Genomic DNA, 16,177 nt, shown 5'->3' on the forward strand with positions numbered 1-16,177 from the left:
CATAAAGTGCATCCTTAGCCTATCCCCTTTTGTCTTCATCCAGATGCTGACCCTACTTTACAGATGAGGTAATTAAAACTCTTTAAGGCTTGGTAACTTGCCCAAGAACACACAGTAGATGACAGGGCAGGGACTCAAAGTCAGGGCTTATGTTCTAACCATGCACCATCCCAATGGTGCACCCAGTAGCACTTGCCCTTTCGTTCATCTCCAATCCAGTGATAATGAGATATTAAGTCAGTTTCTATGTCCACTTCACGTGTAAGATCCTTGTTCAGACTTCTAGTTTCTAAATAAAACCAGCTTGAAGAAAGATGGGGGTGAGTTCAGTGAATTGAACTGGGTACAAGGGAATGAGTTGACTGTCTTTGGACCCATAGGTCTGGGTCTCAATTAGATGAATGTTTCAGGGTCTCAGAAGTTAGGCAGTATCATTAAGTTGGGTCCACTTGAAGCATCAAGCATGGAGAATCAAAAAGTCAAGTGCACCTGAGCCCAGGTGCCAGCTTGTTATTTCACTTAGTGGAGGGTTAAGCTGCCTCACCTGTCACAGAGTGGGGGGCAATATCCAAACATACTTGTTTCACCTTATGGGGGTTTCTGAGGTATTGGTGGGGGGAAAGAATTCTGAAGGCCTCTGGAATCGGTTGTACTGCACAGATGTAAGGAAATGATCATGTGTCTCAGCTGAGAACCTTTCCTCCTGTTGCTAAGAGAAAAAGGCCTGCCTGTTTTCTTTTGCTGCCATCTCTGGCTCCCCCCGCCCAGCCCCAGCCCTTTCTTCCCCTTCTATTTTTATACCTCGAGTGCTCATATGATGATGTCCTGAATGCTTCAAACTAGCTGGAGATGGCAGACAAGAACAAATAAATAAAAAGGACCTAAACAAAATGAAAATCCCTTTCTTGCTTGAGAAGGTGACAGATGGGTACAGAGGCCTACCTAACTGATGCAAGCCTTTCCCCAGCTGCTGGAATGAACTCTTCCTGGACCCAACAGTTTACCCTGGCAGCTCCTGGACAAGACAGGCCTGGATGGGGATGATTCACCCTCCCTTCTCTTAGATGGGGACAGAGGTATGATAGGAGCACATGGGAGATTCCTGGGGGACTTGGGGTAGGGGGTATGGTAAAGAGAAAATGAATGGTTATTTAGTAGCTTAGGTGCCTTCGCCATCTGATTTAATCCTTGTAATCATTTTATGAGAATATATATCATTATTTTACATTGGACGGCTAAGGAAAAGGATGCTCAGAAAGCTGTGGGAAAAGTCCATGCCCAGGCTCCTGGGGTTCCTGGCAAGTGGCCTCTCCCCCTTGCTGAACTAGTGGAAGAAGGGAGGATGCACAGGCCAGGGAGTGGAAAGAGACTTTGAGTCAGCAAGAGCCTCTGATTGTTTCCCCTGTTTACACCCAAGTCCCTTCCAGCCCATTCTCTGCACAGGAGCGGGGATGAGCTTCTGCAAACTCCAATCATACTCTTTAGTCCCCTAACAATCAGAGCTCAGCTCAACTAACTCCAAACCAAGTGCCTACTGATATCCTCCCATAAGACCAGCCTCTCTTTTCTGACCTCCCCACCTCTCACGGTTAATCACCACTCTTGGTACATTTCAGCCACAGTTGGTTTCCTCTGCTCCTCTTCAACCCATTCCTGCCTCAGGGTCTTTGCACTTGCTGTTCTCTTTGCATTTAATGCTTCTAGGTCCCAGGTCAGCTATCATCTCAGGGAGTCCTTTTCCCGCTCCAGCCCCATGACCTACCCCAGTTATTTCCTATCACAGGTCACCATCTGTTTCAACTGTTGCCATAGCAGTTGTTACTATCTGCCAGTTTCTTGCTAATTTACTTCATTTTCCATGTCCTCATGCTAGAGAGCAAGTTCAAGAGTAAGGATCACTCGTCTGTTTGAAACCCTTACCCTACTCCATAAAATAGAGATTGGCACATAGCAAGCATACAATAAGATCTTAGAGAATGAGTGGATTGTTATTGATGTATTATTACCCCAGGAAGGGTAGACCTGCAACTGAATAGGAAAAGCCCTATCATTTTCTATCACTTAACCTGTGTTGAGTTCTGTGTTTATCTCATTTGATTCTCACAATGATCCTAGGAGACAGATCATCTGTTTCCCACTTTGCAGATGAAGAAATGGAGGCTCTGTTTTTCATTTGGCAATTTGCTTAAGGCCACACAGCTGCAGTCGGAACCCTTGTCTGCCTGTTCCTATGCCCACACACTGGATTGAGGGGAAGTGCAGAAATGTCTCTGGAGATTCTGCACGTGCAAGAAAGTGTGTGTCTGCTGCTACAAAGCCTCTTGTGTGACTCCTGCGAGGATGTGTAAAAGCATGTGCAGTCCAAGACTCCAGCAGCAGCTCAGAGAGGGCTCCCTCTAGTAAATCCTCATCACTTGGCTCGAAGTCCAGACCTCCCTGGGGAGCAGACAGCTCCAGAAGGTGAGGACTGCAAAATGGCTGCAAGTTATAGGCCTCGCTGTGATCGGAGCTGAAGAGGGAACCTGCGAGTGGGTACTGAGGTCCTTCTCCGCTCCTGAGGTGCTCAGTCCTGTTGGGGTCGGACCTCACCACTGCTGCGGGGCCTGCTTTCTGCGCTAGGTGGCGAAATGCTGTGGGGCTCCCCTATTCGGGGGAATGCGGTAGTGATGTATAAGGTATGAAAGATGTGGCCTGCAGAGAGCCGGCACTATCTCTACTGCTGCTGCTACTGCTGTTGCTGCCGAGGCTGCCACAGCCGCTACTGCTGCCGGCAGAGCTGCTGGGAGTGAGCATCCCCCGTCTGGGATAACCAGCTCCGCGGCATCTCCTGCGTGCCCTGGCTCCACAGGGACCTGCCAGCCCTAGGGAACAAAAGCGGAGCCCCTTCTCGCCCTCTCCTGCAGCCAGAGGATGAGTCGAGAGGGCTGAGCGGAGAGTGTGGTTCTTGGCGACTGGGCGGCGGAGAAGGTAGGAGAGGTGTTGCGCTCGCCAGTCCGGGCATGGGAAGCTCGGGGTGGGCGGGGGGTAGCCGGGGCGGGGGCAGTCTTTCCCAGGGGCGCTGCCAGGCCCCGGAGGTGGTCATCTGGAACGCCGCTCCCGAACTGCCAGCCTGTCCAGCGCAGGGAGGGCGCCAGTTTCCCGCAGCCGCGAGGGAGCCCCCTGGGTGGGAATCGGAAGCAGCGGGGAAAAGTCCAGAACCAGCCTAAGCCCGGCAGCGGAGGCTGCGGAGGAGCTGCCCAAGGCACTTGGTGACGCGCGGCTGGCTGCGAGGCGTTGGCGGTGGCTGCAGTGTGCGCAAAGTTTTGGGTGGCGCGCAAAGGCGCGGGAGAGGGCTCCGCGCAAAGCCGCGCAAGTTTCGGCCGCAGCCGGAGGGCGACCTTCGGGTGAGGGCTCCCCACTCGGACTCCCAGACGTTTGGACTAGCGGCCTTTGCTCCCCGGAGGCCAGGGGAGGCTGAGTTGGCGCACAGCCAGTTAACCCTTCCCGGCCTGGGGGAAACAACTTCATCCTCATCGGAGGTGGCTGGACTTTGGCTGGCTGGGTGGCGTCGAGGCTCCCAGCTCAGTCCTTCTGAGGTCTTGCGAGTTTCCCAGCACGTTCTGGGTTTTCTGTCCTTTTCTGTCCACCTCTGCGCCCAGAAACCAGACAAGGGTGGTCTTTCCCCTTTATGTAATTTTACCCCATGCACCATCCGGACGCCTGTTTTCTCTGTTCCCACTCAGCTTGGCTCTTTGATGCTGCCTTGAAAAATGAGATGATTAATCAATTAGGTTAGTGGCCAATTAGGCATAACCTTGTAGGAAAATAATTATGCCCGGCTCCCTGGGCTTTTACTGGTGACGGAGGTGGGAATCTAGCCCAGGTGGAGGGGCTGTTCCGAAAAGATAGGGCTGATCAGGGAATTTCTGGAATTTAAGATTAAAAAGATTCAAATGTGTGGTGGTGGAGGAGGTTGTGCAGTAGGGGTGTGTGTGTGTGTGTGTGTGTGTGTGTAAGAGAAAGAGAGAATCAATTTTTGCCGAGGAAATTAACCCTTGGCAGCACAGTCTGGGAGGACTTTGCAGGGAGCATGTTTCAAACAGCTCGGAAAAGGTGTGTCCCCTGCTTGCCTTCCCCATCCCCCTCATCTCTGAGGGACTCTGCTGTAAATCGCCTCACAGTGGCTTTGCTGATGCTTTGGGAGGCTGAGTTCGGATGAATGCGTTTTAGTTTCATGTCAGAGGAAATCGCCTCCTTGCAGAGGGAGGTTCCTGCGCTGTGCCTTCCGAGGATGCATATATCCCCTGTTCGTGTTCACTAAAGCGGATATTAAATGGGTGCAAAAGGGAGACAGTCTGTTTCCAGGGCTCGGAAGTTGTTGCTGCTGAACAGGGCTTCTTTTTGCTTTTTTGGAATGACTGGCGGGGTTCGGCACTGCAGTGTTACAATACAGCCATATTAAAAAGGTCTTCAGAGCTTAGAGCCCTCCACCACTGCAGCCCCATCTTCAACAGACTTTGCGGCTCAAATCCTTCTTGCGGGGAGCATGCAGTGGATGTCTGATGTGCACCAGCTGCATTTTAACCCCTTTTTGTTTCTATTTTAATTCGCTTCTATCTGTTTATACATCTGAACCTTATATAGTAGATTTTTGTTCAGAAGGCAAAATCCTAGAGGTGTTTCCAGGGTAGAGGGCTTTTTGCAACAGGTCCTAGGTCTGTTTTTTTCTAATAATGGGTCTCCCTAGCATTTAGCCAGCTGGGGACCCTGTCTCTCCACCTGTGACCTGGCTAGGCTGGTCTCTGAGATCCCCTGCAATGCTAGCCTTAGCTGATTGAGAATTTTCTGGCTTTTCTTCCTTTCCGGAGGAATAGCTGAGCAGTGCAGTGTGGCATTGGCAGTGGCAGTGGTAGTGCCTCCTCACTCCCCATAGAAAGGGATGGGGACTGCCTGGGGCTTATTAGCAAACAGGAATTGCCTAGGTGGAAGACTGCCTAGTGATACTGTGGTCCAGGGACACCTGGGAACCACAGGCTCCATGTGCCTTCCTTGGAATCAAGGGCCACCATTCAGCCCTCTCTCTCTTTTTTTTCTTGGAGCTGGATTCAGCTAGTCACCTTACTGTGGTCATGTTTGTTGGTTTGACTCTTGTGCTAGCAAATGCCTTGCTGCTTTTCTAAAATGGAAGCTTTTTTATAAAGTGAGAAGGGATATGAGGGGGAGAAGGGAGAGCAGAAAGAGGGAAAAAAGAAAAAGTGAGGGGGCAGCGGTGAGAGACAGATATGGCTTAAGACTTCAAATACAGCCGACAGTGGGAAAGAGGTAGGTGAGATGGAGAATAAGGGTGGGGGAGGGGGAGATGGCAAGGATGGGGGTAGGGGGAGGAGAAAGTAAAGGAAGAGGGGGAGGTAGAAGGGAGAGGAAGGGGAGGGGGTAGAAGGGGAGGAGGAGGGGGGAGAAGGGGAGGAGAAAAGAGGAGGGGGAGCAGGAAGAAGGGGAAGGGTAGGGAGAGAAGGGGAGAGGAAGGGGGAGGGGGAAAGGGAGGAAGGGGGGTAGAGGGATAGGAGGAAGTGGAAGAGAAGGAGAAAGGGAAGAGGGAAGGGGAGGGAGAGAAGAGGAAGAGGGGAGAAGGAAGAGGAGGAGGGGGAGGAGGTAGAGGAGGTAGAAGAACAGGGAGACACACAGGCAGGGAAGAAAAACAGAGGAGGAATTCTAGTATGGAGAGAGGGAATGAAGGGCCCACATGAAGCAAAGTTTTGTTTTATCCTATGGCTTATTTAAAAATGCAAAGGAAAACTCCAAACTTCAAGACTCACCACAGATAGACTCATTTGGACCTCAGCATTGATATAATCAGATAATTATGAAATAAACATTGTGCCACAGAAAGCCATTCATTCCATTTCTTATTTCTTCCTTGGTTGGCAACTCCGGTTGTCCATGTGAGGTCAGAGTTCTGAAGAGGGTCTGTTTGCTTCTGCTTTTATAACTTCAAGAGCCTACTCTCCTTTGGGTCAAGTTTGGCACTCCTTTCTGACAGGCTGAGTGTCGCTGGAACAACTTTGGAGGGGGAGGTATTCCCATTTTTTTAGATCTGTCTTCCATACAATTGATGACTTTTAAAAAGTAGGGCATTTTAAATTCATTTAACCTTGGGGGAAAAAAAGAAAAATGAAGAATAGCATAGGAAACACTCTTATCTGCCACCCAGGACTAAGAGTAATGGGAGGAGTTCCCGTTGTGGCTCAGTGGTTAAAAACATGACTAGTATCCATGAGGACGTGGGTTCAATCCCTGGCCTCACTCAGTGTGTTAAAGATCCGGAGTTATGAGCTGTGGTGTCAGTCTCAGACACAGCTTGGATCCCACATTGCTGTGGTCACGGCATAGGCTGGCAGCTACAGCTCCAATTAAATCCCTACCTGGGCACCTCCATATACCATGGGTGCAGCTCTCAAAAGGCAAAAGACAAAAAAAAAAAAAAAAAAAAAAAAAAAAAAAAAAAAAAAAGAGAGTAATGGGAAAATTATGCCACTTGGTCTTTTCCTCTCCAGCCTCTTTGTCCCCAGTCCAGACCATCCTCCGAGCCTCCCAAATCATCTCCTGGTTTCCAGCATGGTCCTTTTCCTCAGGTGGGACCTGGTCTTTCTAAGACATAGCTTTGATCATGTTATTCCCCAGATCAAAACACATATGTTTCTCTGTTGCCTAAAGCATGTTATTCAAATCACTGACCAAGGGCTCCATGGCTGTTCAGAGCCTGGCCCTCTTGTTCACACTCACACCCCATCTCATACATACACTTACAAACTCACACTCTCACATACACAGAGTCAACACATTCTCTCTCACACATACACCTGCACTACACTCATAGCATGCATGCACACCCACACCCAACTTGGATACCTTGGCAGGTGCAACCTTCTTTCCTTGTCTGGCAAATGCTTCCCACTCCTTTACCTCGTGAAGTCCACTCATCCTTCAGGATCCATCCAGAAGCGACACCCACTCAGAGATCCCTTTCCTCAGGAAGCTGTGTTGCCTTAGCACTCTGTTTTACTGTTGCTAATATCAGAGTATAGTTGATTTGCAATGTTGTGTTAGTTTCAGGTGTACAGCAAAGTGATTCAGTTTTATACACACACATGCACACACACACAAGTCCCTTTAGCACTTTTAACACACTTCTTTGGAAGTACTGTGTTCTAACTATCCGTGTGTTTGTCTCTCCCAGCAGATTGTAAGTTCCTTCCAAGTGGGGGTAACTTATCCACCTCCTCAATCTCAAGGCACATGTAACACAGTGATGGGCACAAACATGTATGAGTGATGGCCAATGAATACATTCATTTAAGAGCTTCTAAAGGGTGATGAACATTCATATTATCTTTTCCCTATTTCTTATTTTATCTTATTCTCATTATTTTTATAGTTTTCTTTCCTTTTTATAGAATTTTTAAATGATTTTTGTTTTTTTTCCCCTATAGCTGGTTTACAGTGTTAATTTTCTACAGTACAGCAAAGAGACCCAGTCACACGTACATATATGCATTCTTTTTCTCACATTATCATGCTCCATCAGGCTCCATCATAAGTGACTGGATATAGTTCCCAGTGCTATACATCGGGATCTTATTGCTTATCCATTCCAAAGACAATAGTTTGCATCTATCCACCCCAGATTCCCAGTCCATCTCTCAAAAATTATGCCAGCTTTTAAAAATGTAAATGATGTAGAAGTGTGTAAAAGGTGACAGCCCCCCCCCCCCGCTGTTTTTAATGCACATGTTATTAAATGCTTGCATTTCTTCTTGACCTTTGTCTTCTGTCCTATTTTCCTAATTACATCATAGGTGGGGGTCATGCAGTATACATCTCTGTACATGTCTGTAATGCCGAATGCAGAGTTGTACACGTAGTAAGTGTCCAATGAATGCGGAGTAAATGAACACATAACTACTTTTTAGCGGCATTCATTCTTCATAAGTCTTCACAATGGCCTTATGTGATTGGCTTTAAAATCCTTATTTTACATATAAAGAAAGCTAGGCTCCAAGAGGTTACATGAATTGTCCAGATCAGAAAGGGGGGTGGGGTGGGGGAATAGTGAGGTCCAGATTCAAACCCAGACCCCCCTCATTTTATTGCCTCTTCCCACCCTCCTCCCTAAGTGGATTTGTGGGCACCGAGAGGAAAAACATGTAACTCAACTTTATGTGCTCACTACCTGCTCACGGGTCGTTTTCATATGTTATCCACTAATTCTCAAAACAACCCCCTATTTCTGTAGAAGAAAACTGAGGCACAGTGAGGTTAAATACATGCTGAGGGTCTCATGGCCATAAGTGCCCTACTGGGGCTGGGACCCTATGTGTCAGGACTCGACATCTGTTCTCATTTCTGTTCTCCAGACTCTTTCTTTTTTTTTTTTTTTTTCTCAGAGATCTTCATTTCTGCTCCTAAAATCCAGCAAAGCTTGAAATGATGAAAATTTTCGTGGTCTGCTTTTTTCACTGTTGGCCCAATATTCAGAGGATCACTGTCTAAAAAGACATAGGCTTTGTTTCAGGGACCTGAGTTTTTCCTTCTATTTTGCTGTCAGGTGTACGAACGGTTACCTGGTGGTTCTGTATGTCTCTTTCCATTCCCTGGAAATGGAATAATGCTGTTATCTGCCATGATTCCTAATGTGGTGATGGGAATAGGAAAGTCAGGGCCCTGTGATTTGAACTTCCACTTAGAGAACAAGAGGCATCTCATGAAAGAGAGATAGGAGTGTTTTCTCAGGTTGAAAATGACTGCCTTGAGCTCCCTGTGATGCTGGTTGGCTTGAGCTGGAAAGTGACCATCATTCAGGCTCTTTGTTGGTGACAGTGCAAGAATCTTATACCATTAATATGTACACTTGTGCATAAAACAGCCATATTTTGGATGACAGGAGACCCTGCGACACGAGACAAGCTTTCAGTCTATCAGCAAAGCACATGTAGTTCCTATCTCAAAGGGGGAAGAATTAAATAAGAATGAATACCAAATAAAGAATTCATTTGTATTCATAGGCTTTTAATAAATAAGAATCCTTTTTTTTTTTTCCTTGAAATGAGCTCTAAGCCCTAGGTCTTGAGACTTCTTATTTAATTAACATACATAATATGACTTCTTGTTGCAAAATGACCAGGTTTTTTTTTTTTTTTTTCTTTTTTTTTTTGAAGCGTGCACTTAGATCTTTAGTGACATTTTTTTTCTCCAAGCAAATATTTACAGCCGAGTTTGAAACTGACAGAAAGGAGGGTTGAAAATGAAAATTGTTACCCAACTGAAGTTTTCATCTGACTGAAACACATGGTGTCACCATGGACAGAGTCCTAAGAACTCAAAATATTTGTCAATTTGTAGCACTTGGAGAAACCAAGCTGTTTTCATTTGTTAATGTTAACTCTCAAAATCACATTTTGGTACAGGCACTGTGGTGGCCATTTCTCCTTCTTATCTGTACGGTGTTACTGGGATTGTGGAACTCCAGCCATTTCCTTATTCTTAATCTTCTCTTCCAGATGAAGGGGATGCTGAGGGTACTCCTTTTATTTATTTCCACCGTCATACTTCTGTAAGAAGTTCTTCCTGCCTGGAACACCTTCTTTTTTTCGCATGTCCTCCCAGTCCAATAGAATACTATAGGTGATTTCAGCTATCATTCCCCTCATGACGGCTTCTTAGTTAAGGCCACTCGATATTGGCCAACACTGACCTTGTTTGTTTTTATCATGTTATGAATTTCCAAATCATATAAGTAAAACAGATTCATTGTAAGAAATGAGAAACCATAGAAAAACTTTAGAAGCTAGTAGAAATAATGTGAAATCCCAGTTCTTTATCTTGCTTAAATTTGGTAACCGTCCTTTCATTTATCTTTTTAGACAGTTATGCTAAGCATATGTACGTAGATATAATTTTACTTGCTCTGGCTTATTATGCCAACTATTTACTTTTTATGCTGGACATCTATTTTTAAAATATAGTCATTTATGTACTCTCCCTTGCCCACCAAACTAACAACCAGAATGCCTTCCATGTTCTCCTCTAAGCTCCTATAACATTTATACGAATATGTTCACACACCCACACGTGCAGGGATTTTTGCCATTGACTTAAAACATGGGATCATATATCCATTCCTTAGCAGATTGCTTTTATCACTTTAAACACTATGGAACTATCTCCCTCCAGGCCTCCCTCAGTCAATTGGTGTAGATGTGTTATTCTTTTCAACGGCTGTGTAAGTTTCAGTGCTATGAACAGGTTTTCAACCATTTCTCTCCTGATAAGCATTTACTTTTGTTCCACTAACTTTTATAAGCAATGCTGAAGTAAGCATCCTTGTTCATTTATCAGTATCCTTTGATGCTTTAACTTTTATGAGTAGTTTACCCTAACTAATACTTCAGAGTCAAAGGATATATGCTTTTTAAATTTTTAGTAGGTGATACCCTATATATCTTTCTAAAGACAATATAGTTCTCACTTCCATTGGCACATATGAAGCCACATCTCCCATATCACATCTTTGCCAACAGCACATACTATCATTCTCTATTACTTTTGCTAACTTGATAATGAATACGTAATATCTCATTAGTATTTACTTTGTGTTTTCTTGATGACAACAAAGGAAGAGCATCCTTTTACATTTCTTAGGCATTTGGATTTGCTTCTCAGCAGACAGCTAATTCATTGTCTTTGCCCATCTTGGGGGGATGGTTCATCTTTTTCTTATCATTTTGTAAGGGTTTCTTTTAGATTATGGACAGTAATCTTTTTTCCCTTTCATCTACATTGCATCTGATTTTCCTCCTGTAGGGGTTTGATCTGGTGTTATAATGATCTCTTTTATTGTCTATGTCAAAACTAGACCAGGAGTTGCCAGACAGCAGCGATGTGTCTGATTCACCTCTAGGACATCACATTTAGGGCAAGGCCCAAAAAGTGTAGGTTCAGCATGAATGGTTTTAATACTGACTTACATGTGTGATATCAAAATATATTTCATTTAACATTGAATTATATGCAATAATTTATATGTATGGCACTGAGACGTTTCAAATAAGCAAAGTTTAAGAAGACTAATGTTTTGACAATATGTGAATTACATACTTCTCTGCTTTTTAAAAATAGATCATTACTCAGAAATATCATTTTGTACATCAACTATTACGTCAGGTATATATTTGTTTTTTGTTTTGTTTTGTTTTGTTTTTGGTCTTTCTAGGACCACACCTGCAACATATGGAGGGTCCCAGGCTAGGGGTCTAATTGGAGCTACAGCTGCTGGCCCACACCACAGCCACAGCAATGCAAGAGCCAACTCACATCTGCGACCTACACCACAGCTCATGGCAACGCAGGATCCTTAACCCACTGAGCAGGGCCAGGGATCGAACCCACATTCTCATGAATGCTAGTCAGGTTCCTTAACTGCTGAGCCATGATGGGCACTCCATATTTGGTATTCTTAAGGGCAGTTTAGAGATATAGGACTGTTTGCCCTTATATATGAGTGGCCCCAAACCTATGGGTGTATGGATTTAAATTCTTATATCTATTTTTTATGCCTTTGTAGTCTCTTCCCTCATTGTCAGATTGTGCTGTTGTGTCTTGGTATCATAAATTTATCTGCCTCTAAAGAAATCTTCTTTCCTTTTTGTCCATCCTTGTGTTGGCTCTGAAGATGTGTAAGCAGAAATCATGCTCACTGTAAATATGGATATGATAAGGGTCTATAAGCATCAACCAAGTCTTAGACAGGGTGCCATTCCTGTGACTAAAGTGCATCAGCCTCCAGTGAGAATGTAAGTTGGCTTTTGGGGGATGTCTTTTGTTACTATCTTTGTTTACCACCTGTTTTCTGGAAACATTTGGTTGATGGATAAGTGAAGTGTTGGTATACCATCTCAATTCTTTAGGATATAAGTTCAAACAAACTGCATGTTTGTACAAGACATCAAATAAAGCAGCTTAAAACCATCTTTAAAATGGTAGAAATAGATGTCTCAGTTTTGTAAAAGTCTGAGTGTCCAGGAAGCTCCCACCTGTGAAGTCATGCAGGATCCAGGCTCTCTGGGCTTGCCACTATTCCATCCCTGGGACGTTGTTGTCATCTTCATGACCCATGTGGGAATGTCACCACTTCCTCATTCAAACTCAATAGCTGGGGAGGGGAAGTAGGTCAAAGGAGAATCTTCTTCACTTCTTTTAAGGATGTGGCTAGAAGTTGAACCCATAGTTTCTTTTGACATCCTCATTGGCCAGGGCCAAGTCAACTAGCCACTCCTAACAGAAAGGGGGCTACATAGTATTGTCTTTCTTCTGCATTGCCATATGCCAGCATTGGGTGCTATGTTAGAAGATGGGAAGAATGGATGCCAGTGGGCACACTAGGCATCTCTGCCATACCTACTCCCATCATTCCTGCATCCCCTCAGGTTTCTCTGGGGTTGCCAGCCCTTGAGTATAGTCATCTACTCTTTTGCTTTCTACCTCCCATTGTCGTATGGAGTGTAAGCTAGTTACTCAACAAAGACAGCTTTATTTGCAATCTTTCCTTATTTCAGGGAGGGGAAAACTGAGCAGGGTCCAGAGGTAGCAGAGAGAGGGCAGGGTGAGGTAGGAGAATTTGGACTTGCTAGTAATAAGAGGCTCAGGGGCTAGAAATCGTTGGGCTTCCTAGCTATTGTTTCTTTAATTTAGCTCATGTCCTGTCTAGTCTTTATGGCTCCAGGCGGGGTTAGTTATTCCTATTTCTTATTCATCCCTCATTTTCGGCTCTAAGAGGTTCAGGTGTGAAGACCACAGGCTTTGGAAGCAGGTGTGTTGGGCAATTTGGTGAGTGTCAAGGGGGAAATCAGCCCCCTGCAAGTAATACAAGTGAGCTGAGTTTGAGATTATGACCTCTTTTGCAAAAAGGATTTCCTGGTAATCAACAGACTGCATCTCAGAGCTGAAGTTTCTGTACCCCATGGGCTCTCATTGCCTTTCTGATTATCACAGAAACATCCCTTTCCTTACTCCAGACTGGCTCTGGAATTGGGTTTGCACCAGCCAGATGGCTGATTCTAACTGGTCACCCTGCTTCCAAATCATCAATGTGATCTCATTTTTTTTTTTAGATGGGGAATATTTTTGAGAGATGATACTTACTCATATCCTTTCACTTTTCAAGTTAAAAAACCAAATGGGAGATGGATACTGGAATTGAAAAAGGTGAAACATGGGCCTTATTTCTGATAATACTTGATTGGAGAGTTTAGTTAGGTTGTGTAGCTACATCAGGCCTCCCAAACTTTCTCCTTGAGTTTATCTGAGCTGGATATCTATTGACAGGTCTCTCTTTCCCTGTAGGAGCAAAGGTGGCCTCACTGGCTTATTTCATGGGTGGGCAGTGAATAAGGATCTTCTGAGGTCAGAAAGCTCTGAATGAGAGAAGGAAAGGAGCTATTCTGTTGTATCAGTTAGGTTCTTAGTTGCGGATGCAATAACTTAAGCAGAAAGGGATTTAATAATGGGTGTTGGGTAGCCAGTTGCATTCCAGGAGGGGTCTGGGAGCCAGACTTGGATGTCAGAACGGTTGCACAATCACTCCATGGACTGTTAGGGTGGAGACGCCACTGTTGCTAGACAGATAGGAGGATGTTGGTCTGAGCTGTTCCAGAAGAGATATTCTCCTTGCACATGGCAGATACCGCCTATCTTTCTCTTCCTCCTTCCAAGCCTCATGCAAGTGTGTCTGCTCCATCCCTAGAGTGTCCTGGAGTCACTTCTCAGTCTCACACGAAAGGATAAGAAATGCAAATACAGAACTGGAATGGTGCCAAGAGCGACCATATCTGCTACAGCCACACATGTTTGCTCACTTCTGATTTCACCCAAAAGATAAATCCATCCCTTTCCTTTGAGGAGAGAGGATGGAAGCATTTCTGCTCTGCTTTTCCCTCCTGAGGACTGGAGTGGAAGGATGTAGTAAGCGTTTCCCCTAAACATCACACACTTACGTACAAACTCTCAGGGGCCACTGTGGCTTTCAGGATAAAACTCAAAGTCTTTCGCATGGCAGAAAGCCTCTCCTTGGTTTCCACCCTGTTTTCCAGTCTCATTCCTCTCCAGTCGTCTTTCCATGGACTACCTGAGTCTCTCCTCTGGGTGCCATCCTTTGGGAACTACTTGGAGACCCCTGATCATGCCCATGCTCTCCCGTGCCTTCACAACTCTGTGCCTGCTGCCTGTGCTCCACCCACCATGAGTGAACTGCCGTCCATGGCTCCTTCATGCCCAGAGAACCCAGCAAGCCCTTCTGCCACCACACTTGGCACATAATATGTGACCTTTAGTTTATCTGACTGCTTGGGGTCCTGTGAGCTGCCTGAGAACACAGTGTCGATCTTTGCTCTCTGTAGTCCTGGAGCTAGCTCAGTGCCCAGTAGACAGAGGTTGTACGAATGAATAGAAGAATGAGTGGTGGAGTACCGGCAGAGAACACAGGCTCTGAAGTTGGAATCTGACTTGGCCGCTGTGTAGTTATATAGCTCTGGCCTAAACAATGGAGGGGTGCTGTATGAAGACTAAATACAATAATGCATGTGAAGCACTTAGCATAGGACGCGTAGTAAACATTCAATGAAAGTTAGCTGTTCTTTTGATTTTAAGGTAATTGTCATCATTGCAGGTGTTCAGTAATAATAGCGATCACTAGAACACTTTCTAGCCCCAGGTGTAAAGGGGTGATCAGCGACATTTCCTCCTTCCTGCAGAACCAACCCCTAAATACTTTGAAGCCATCAGTGGATTGAAAGGAGGAGTGGAAATAGACAGAAATTGACAGAAGTCACCATCAGGCCAAATCTTCTACAAGCGGGCTCAGTGACAGCATGAGACAATATCTCCTGACATCGGGTTGTAGTAATTGCACTGTCACCGGGATTTTACTAACAGTTCTACTTCCTTTACATACTTCTTTCTTGGCTCCAGAATTTTTCCCTAAAAAAAATGACACAGAGGTGACAATGAAAACAGTGTCAAAGCTTCAGTCAAGGTCAAACATTTTCCAAGGGATTGCCTGGAAACACACATCCCGCTGTGTTCTCTCAGCGAGCAGGCAATGTAAAGACAGTGGGAGCTTCAAGCTGATGTCGAAAACCAGCTTGGAATATGGCAAATGTCTTCTTTGTGCCAAACTCACAGCACAGTGTCTTGCACAGAGTAGATGCATTTCCGTCTATGTACATGCAAAATATCTCTTCTTTCCCTTTTCTATGTGGCTCCATGCTTATTTCACTCTATTCAATTCAGCACAACGTTTAGGGAACCCCTACTGTGTGCAGGGAACACTCTTGAATCTCTCCTTCTGTGCTCATTTCTGCCACCACATTAAGTGTATGGCTTTATTAGAAGTAAAGGCTTGTGTCAAAAAAGACATACATTAGTTGCTGGCATCTACTGTTTTTAAGGGGACAACATAAAAACATATTTTTATTGCTGATGTCTGTAGGAAGGTCTTTTGTTACTAGGGACACAAAGGAACTGAGTGGCAGAATGATGACTTGGAGGAAGAATGCAGATCAAAGGCCGGTCCTTCTCTCATGGGTCATCTTGAGTATATTGTTTACATTTCTGGGTTCCAGGTTTCCAGGGATTAAGGACTTGGCTAACCCTAACATATTATGATTCAAAAAAGTAGAAAAGGACTATAAAAAGGTTGGATCTGATGTCCTAATAGGGCAAGTGCAGTGGCTTTGGAATTAGAAGGCTTGGTTTGAACGGCGGCCTTGACATTTGGCTTGTTTGACATTGGGTCTAAGCTCACAGCCTCCCCAAATCCTTCTCTCTAAACAGGGGTACCACTTCTCACCCGTCCTGCTCCATAAAGTTATAGTAAAGCTTCAGAGAGATGATGCATGTGAAAGTGATTTGTGAATGACAAGGGACTGCACACAACATGTACAAACTATTCTTACTGTTAATCATCATCTTGATTTCAATATTTTATTACAACCAATGCTCTTAGGTTGTGCCTTCCGGGTTGTTTGAAGGAAATAGCACGTTTTGGTTTCTGTGGGATTTTTTTTTCCTCCCGAAAGCTGTCGGGGGATTTCTCAAAGGAGTAGGTGCTTGTCCTCTGCATGTCTTTCTGAGCCACACGGTACCT

At 45.0% G+C, this 16,177-nt stretch overlaps 1 protein-coding gene across 7 annotated transcripts in view; it reads left to right on the forward strand.

Annotated features, from left to right (window-relative positions):
* DAB1 (DAB1, reelin adaptor protein) overlaps nucleotides 2,271-16,177 on the forward strand; it is a 1,217,809-nt gene continuing 1,203,902 nt past the window's right edge. For 3 of the 7 annotated variants that reach the window (XM_021093137.1, XM_021093135.1, XM_021093141.1), the window contains exon 1: nucleotides 2,271-2,967. The gene's annotated coding sequence lies outside the window, so the exon portion shown is untranslated. The remainder of the gene's footprint in view (nucleotides 2,968-16,177) is intronic. The other 4 variants (XM_021093151.1, XM_021093154.1, XM_021093166.1 and 1 more) reach the window with 4 other exon arrangements.

Source organism: Sus scrofa, chromosome 6 (assembly GCF_000003025.6).
Source record: "Sus scrofa isolate TJ Tabasco breed Duroc chromosome 6, Sscrofa11.1, whole genome shotgun sequence".
Classification (NCBI taxonomy): Eukaryota; Metazoa; Chordata; class Mammalia; order Artiodactyla; family Suidae; genus Sus; species Sus scrofa.